We start from the raw sequence: 6,917 nt of genomic DNA, 5'->3' as shown, positions 1-6,917 counted from the left end.
ATTTTTATGGAGCGCTTCGCTAAATTGCGTGCCATCCTGGTAAAGGGGCCATGCTAATCTCCTCTGTATTGTTCCACTTTTAGTATATGTGCTGCCAAAGCAAGCGATCATACCTTTTTCGTCCAATCATATTTCTACATGGCTGTCCACACCTTGTTGAACCTAAACGTAAAAATGAACATTTTCCTTGCATCTTTCGGTCTTCATTCTGAAGGCTCCTATGTCATGTAAAACTATGATCAAATAAATTTGTATTCCTTTTCTCCTAATTGCCTGCCTTTTGTCAGCTGATTTTCAGTGAACTTTCAGAGGATGAAGGGGAAGTTTTCCCCTGTCCCCTACACTATAAACTTCTTGTTTTTGTGTTAGATCTAAAGAAGGGTAGACAGGTGTTTATTGTCTGAGTCTCTCAACTTTTGTGAGCCTTTGTTACTGTAGGTTTAAGTTCAGGGTAAGAATCACCTCTGCTGATTTCAGCCTGAGAAGATCCGTCTAGAGAAAAGAAGACTGAGAAAAATCTCTTCTCTATACCATTCAAGAGGTCGCAGAAAGCAAAAGCTGCCTTTTTCCCAATTCCAAATTGACCTCAACTCTTTCTCTCATTCCACAACGTACTCTTTGTTACTATTTCTAGCTTGTGCTGTCCGTTACTAAAGGAAGGTTCTCCCAGAATGCAGCATCTTGTGTACATATTACATTATTTGTAGTCATAGTGTCATAGTATTTGTGAATCTTAATGATTACATCTAGATTTCAATTTTTCTTTTTCTTATTTCTCACTCTATGCATAAACACCCAGACACCCCAGGCACACACACACGCAGACTTTTATTTTTTTACCTAAAATCTGCAATCTTCTTCCAAGAATTCCAACATCTTAAATAATGTCCATGTGAACCTCAGGAATTATCCAACTTTAGAAAATTCTGCTCAACACCCCTCTGAAGGCCAGTTATTTCAATGGCATCTCTTCTGTCTTAATGTGGAAAGGACTTAGGGAATAATATTTTCTTGGCTCTTCCACACTGATTCACAGTGTCCCATCATATTTACCAGTTCCTTAATCCCAGAACTAGTGTGAGAATTATCAGAGGGATTACAGTTGGATGCAATTGTGGAAAAATTCTGCTGACGGTGAGGTTGTTTCAGTGGGAGTAATTAAGAAGTCACTCAGACACATGTGCTGAGGAACATACATTTTGTCTAGAGCCTAAAGTTTTTCAGAGGCAACTGAAAGAATGAATCCCCTTATCTTCTGGCTTCAAAAGGAAGAAAAGGTTGTGTGGAAACATGTCAAGCTGTATTCCTGAGAAAGTCCAAAAAGTGCTGTTCTTGGTGATCAGAGAGCACCCTTCCATGAGTGCCCATGGTGCAGAGAAACTTGGAGCTGATGAGGGACTGGACTCACTGCGCAGTCTTCCATCCTATTCTATTTCCAAGTCTAACAACTTACGCAAAGAGAACTGGAAATGGAACCTTTAGTATCAAACAGCACAGGGGCATGCAAGTTTTGGGGAAGGCTCATCCCTTCTCCAGATCTCCACACTTACTTTACTGACTGGGAATCCCCAGCTTGGGAAGAGGTTGAAGCAGGCGCAGGACAGAGTAGCATGGTTGGCTGTCTATACTAAGAAAAATAAAGTCAAATGAAACGAGACACCAAGATGGCCACACAGTGAGAAATGTGATTCTACTCAACAGCTAGCTTCATTGTTTGACCATCTTTAAGATCTACAGCTTTAAGCTTCTAAAAACGGAATATTGGCCATAATTGCTCCCATTGTTTCCCTTGTTTTTGATGACCTTGACAGTACTGGAGAGTCATTGTCAAGTATTGTATAGAACAGGGGTCCCCAACCACCAGGCCATGAACTGTTACCAGCTCTTGGCCTGTTAGAAACCAGGCCACACAACAGGAGGTGAGTGGGGGGTGAGCAAGTGACAGAAGCTTCATCTGTATTTACAGCTGCTCCTCATTGCTGGCATTGGGGACATTAGATTCTTATAGGAGTGGGAACACTACTGTGAACTCTGCATGCGAGGGATCTAGGTTGCAAGCTCCTTATAAGACTCTAATGCCTGATGATCTGTCACTGTCTCCCATCATTCCCAGATGGGACCATCTAGTTGCAGGAAAACAAGCCCTGGGCTACCACTGATTCTACATTATAGTGAGTTGTATAATTATTTCATTATATATTACATGTAATAACAATAAAGTGCACGATATATGTAACGCACATGAACCATCCCAAAACCATCCCCACCACCTTCATTTGTGGAAAAATTATCCTCTGCGAAACCAGCCCATGATGCCAAAATGGTTGGGGACTGCTGTTATACAATGTTCTTCAATTTGGCTGGTCCTGATGATTTTCTCATGGTTAGACAGGGGTTGCAGATGTCTGGGAGAAAGAATGCAGAGGCCAAATGCCACTCTCATTACATCATATCAAAGGGTATGTATTAGTCTGTTTTTGCACTGCTGATAAAGACAGACCAGAGACTGGGTACTTATAAAGGAAGGAGGTTTAATTGACTCACAGTTCCACATGGCTGGGGAAACCTCACAATCATGGCGGAAGGCAAGGAGGAGCAAGTCATGTCTTACATGGTGGCAGGGAAGAGAGAATGAGAACCAAGAAAAAGGAGAAACCCCTTATAAAACCATCAGATCTCGTGAGACTTATTCACTACCATGAGAACAGTATGGGGGAACCACCCCCATGATTCAATTATCTCCCCCCAAATCCCTCCCACAGCACATGGGAATTATGGGAGCTACAATTCAAGATGAGGTTTGGGTGAGGACATAGTCAAACCATATCAGGGTACATGCCATTATCATGATTGATCACTGATGATGTTAACTTTGAACACCCGGCTGAGGTAGTCTTTGTCAGGTTTCTCCAGGATTAAAAAAAATTGTACTCTTTGGAGAGAGGAGATAACTATTTATAACTCACACTTAGAGAATTGGGGCTGGGTGTGGTGGCCTGTGCCTGCAATTCCAGCAATTTGGGAGGCAAAGGCAGGAGTATTGCTTGAGCTCAGGAGTTTGAGACCAGTCTGGGAAACACGGTGAAACCCTGTCTCTACTAAAAATACCACAATTAGCCAGGCATGGTGGCACCTGCCTATAGTCCCAGCTACTTGTGGGGCTGAGGTGGGAGGATTGCCTGAGCCTATGAGGTTGAGGCTGCAGTAAGCCAAGATGCACCACCGCCCTCCAGCCTGGGCAACAGAGTGAGACCATGTCTCAATTAAAAAAAAACATTGGGAGTCATGCTCCACGTCCTTGAGGGTGGAGAATCTACATACATTTTTTGGAATTTTCCTGCATGCAAGACTTGTCTATTATCCTCCATTTATTGATTTATTTAATCATTTATGTATGATTGGGCTCATGGATATTTATTTTATACTTCGGGTTATAATCTATGACTACATTATGTATTTTGTTGTTCCAACTTTGGCCATGGGAAACTCTTTCAGTTGGCTCCTGTGCCCCTCTGACATACCTCCACTGTTTTGCTTTTTAAACATTTCCTTATTTTTTGGTGCTAAAAGATGCTCCAGGCTTATATTGTATATTCCCTGCTCCAGTCCTAAAATCAGTCATTTCTCCAAGAAATACTGGTGCCTATGTTAAAAAAAATTTATTAAGTGATTTGAAAATATAAATAAATAACACAATAAATGGTACCAACCAAAGAAAAAAAAACAAAAACCTGACTTTTTATATTATTATTTCCAGGTACAGCATTTATTCGTGAATATAAAAAGTTAATTTTATTTTAATTTATTTATTTTCCTAGCTTTGATTACCTGGATGCTTTCTGGGAAGCATGAGTCCCTAAGAAGATTCCTCAGTTATACTGACTCCTACAATGTGACTAGAAGAGGTGAACCTCTGGCTTCTGCTGGGAAATAAGTTTCTATTCTTGCAGTCCCATGCATGCAGGGTGAGTCTGAAGTGTGACACATAAGTACTGGGAGGAGATATTGGATCTGAAGGGATCATGTAGGTGAGAATGAAGGAACTTTCAATGGCCTGATGACCAAATTGGATGATGGAGTTCTCACGGGATACATAGTAGTCAGGAAACCCGTGTTGGGTTCATCTGCAAATCATGCCAACTTGACCTTCAAAGTTTTTCAAACTTCTCACCATGACCACCATTACCATTCTAAGTCATGTCTTCATTCTTTCTCTCATGCAGCTATTGTAGTAGGGTCTGAATTGCTCCCCAGTTTTTGTCCTTACCCCTCTTCTGCTCCTCGAAGGCCTCCAAATGTGCCACATCTTACTCAGCGTGAAAGCTAAAAGCTTTGCAGTGGTCCGCAAAGTTGCGATGACCTGGCCCCAAGACCCTACCATCTCTCTGAACTCAACTACAGGCACTTCCTCTCTCTTACTTGCTTCTTCTCACTTAGTCCCAAGGGCCTCCTTGCCGTTTCTTGGACCTTGTGGACACATCCCCATCTCAGGACCTTTGCATATCTGATTTGTGAACTGAGATTTGTATACCGACATACACATTTTGCTAGTTTCAACAATTTTAAGATATCTAGGATCTACCTCCAGAAATGGGCAAAACAAAAAACAAAAGAACAACTCTCAGCAGCTGTAATAGCACATTAAGTAAACAAATAAAAACCAACTTGATATATCGAATAATGTTTTCCATTTTATTCCAGTTTTTTGAATAAGTATGCACAGTCTGAAGCAGCTTCAAAGATTTCAGTCATTTTTAGGAAGTCATGTCTTCAGAGAGTAAAAAATGAATTATTTTCTTAACAATACTTTCCAATGATTTGAACAGCAGAAATGAGTGAGAGCAGTAGTCTTTCACCGAATGTTTCAATTCAGTAATTTTCAGTAGCATTTATTATGTTATACTTGTGCCAGGTGTTGGGGATATGACAATAAATAAAGCATAACCCTACTGGGGGAGATTGGGAGAAAGAGAACAGGGAATTGAAACAGGGTCCCAAGGGCTGTGCTACAGCCAAGCCCAGGCTACTGACAGAATGTCCTGGAGTGGGGGCCAGCAGACCTGGGGTTCAGAGGAAGATCAGGTTAAAACTATGTTCAAGGTCACAGAGGTCACAATGTGTGAGGTCATGTTCTAACTCAAGCTGTGCTGATCCAAGCACCTGCTCTCAGCTATTGGTAGGTGGGCTTTAGATTAAAAAATCTAACAGTGATATTTATTGGGTTCATATTATAAGATTGGAGGAGGAACTTAACTTGGGTGTGGTTTCTTTAATTAGGATATGATGACTCCGTGAAAGATCTTATGGAATCCTAATGCCCAAGCTGCATCATATTTCTAATATGTGTCTCAGCTCCCTTCCTGGCAGCAGTACAGGATTGTAGTGGAAATGTCTGAGTGTATTTTGGTTTCATTTCCTTTAGTTTTTCCAAGGCTGTATTGCAAAAACAATATACACCTCTCCTGCTAACAACTTTATCTCTGTACTTTCTCCTGTGACACAGAACCCATCTTTTTTACATTATTATGACCTGCTAATCAGAATGTTTGAAAGTCATGTGTTTCTTATTAGTAGACTAAAAAATAATTAGAAATCAATTAGTGAGTAGAATGTATTTGCTGAGCAAGCATTTTCAAAAGTGGTGAGAAGGAGGGAAGTACTGGTCTATTTCCTATCAGAAGGTCAGAGTCTTCTCTTCAGTCTCCTCATGGCTGACTTCATCTCATGGTTTCTCAGAGTGTAGATTAAGGGGTTGAGCAGAGGGGAGATGACAGTGAAGGTGACAGAGATGGCCTTATCCGTGGGGAGGGCAGTGAAGGGCCAGGCATAGACATAGATGCAGGGCACTAAATGCAGGGGCACCACAGTGATGTGGGAAATGCAGGTGGAGATGGCTTTCCTCCTGCCCTCTCCTGCCTGAGACTTGAGTAATGATCATGTAGGACACCAGGAGCAAAAAAAGCCACAGTGTGGTGAGCAGTCCATTGTTGGAAATCATCAACAGCTCAAGTATGAAAATGTCTGTATGGGCGAGTTTGAGGACCCGGGGGACATCACAGTAGAAAGTATTGAGAACATTGGGTCCACAGAAAGGGAGTGGGAGCAACAGGGAAATCTGCACGATGGAGTGGACAAAGCCCCCCAACCAGGCAGCCACTGTGAGCCCAATGCAACGGCCTCTACTCATGATGGTCACATAGTGCAGGGGCTTGGAGATGGCCACATATCGATCCAATGCCATCACTGACAGAGGAAATACATCCACCCCTCCAATAAGGTGGAAGAGAAACATCTGAGTGAAGCAATGATTGAAGGAGATGGTCTGTCTTTCAGACAGAAGGTCCACAAGAATCTCGGGTGCTGTGATCGAAGAGAAGCAGATATCGGCAATAGATAAATTACGGAGCAAAAAATACATGGGCGTGTGAAGGCGAGATTCACAGGTGACAGTGACCATGATGAGGAGGTTTCCCAGCAGACTTGTCACATACACCAAGAACAGGAAAATAAATAAGACTAAGCTCGCTTCCCGATTCTGGGTCAGGCCAAGGAAAATAAATTCTTTTACCCTCGTACAGTTTTTCATCTCCATTGAATCATCCTCTTTATTCTCTTTTGTTTCAAGCTATGTCATACAACAGCACAGAGATGTTTATTTTATTGTCCTCCCAAGCACACTAGAATGCAATTCAAAAACTTCCCTCGTGATTGCAGTGTTCGCTATTTGCTGCATTGTCCACATTTTTAAGATAGCAATCAGTTTGGTGATCAAATTATCACATGCAAAGTCATTCAATAATTATTTTCCTATGAAACTATTTTGGAAAAGAATAAACATATCATGTTTAATAGTGACATTTACATAGTATATTTAATATAATTGATTATTTTTATTATATTTATTATTTATTTGTATA

At 41.3% G+C, this 6,917-nt stretch overlaps 1 non-coding gene and 1 pseudogene across 1 annotated transcript; both read right to left on the bottom strand.

Moving 5' to 3' along the window:
• Positions 1 to 103, bottom strand: LOC115834893. The gene has a single exon (XR_004029892.1). It is a non-coding gene; the product is annotated as a U6 spliceosomal RNA (small nuclear RNA).
• Positions 104 to 5,664: 5,561 nt separating this feature from the next.
• LOC100580777 lies at positions 5,665 to 6,592 on the bottom strand (annotated as a pseudogene).
• Positions 6,593 to 6,917: the final 325 nt, after the last annotated feature.

The sequence above is a fragment of the Nomascus leucogenys genome, chromosome 4 (assembly GCF_006542625.1).
Source record: "Nomascus leucogenys isolate Asia chromosome 4, Asia_NLE_v1, whole genome shotgun sequence".
NCBI lineage: Eukaryota > Metazoa > Chordata > Mammalia > Primates > Hylobatidae > Nomascus > Nomascus leucogenys.
The sequence above is the reverse complement of the archived record's forward strand: the minus strand, read 5'-3'. Positions and strand labels throughout refer to the sequence as shown.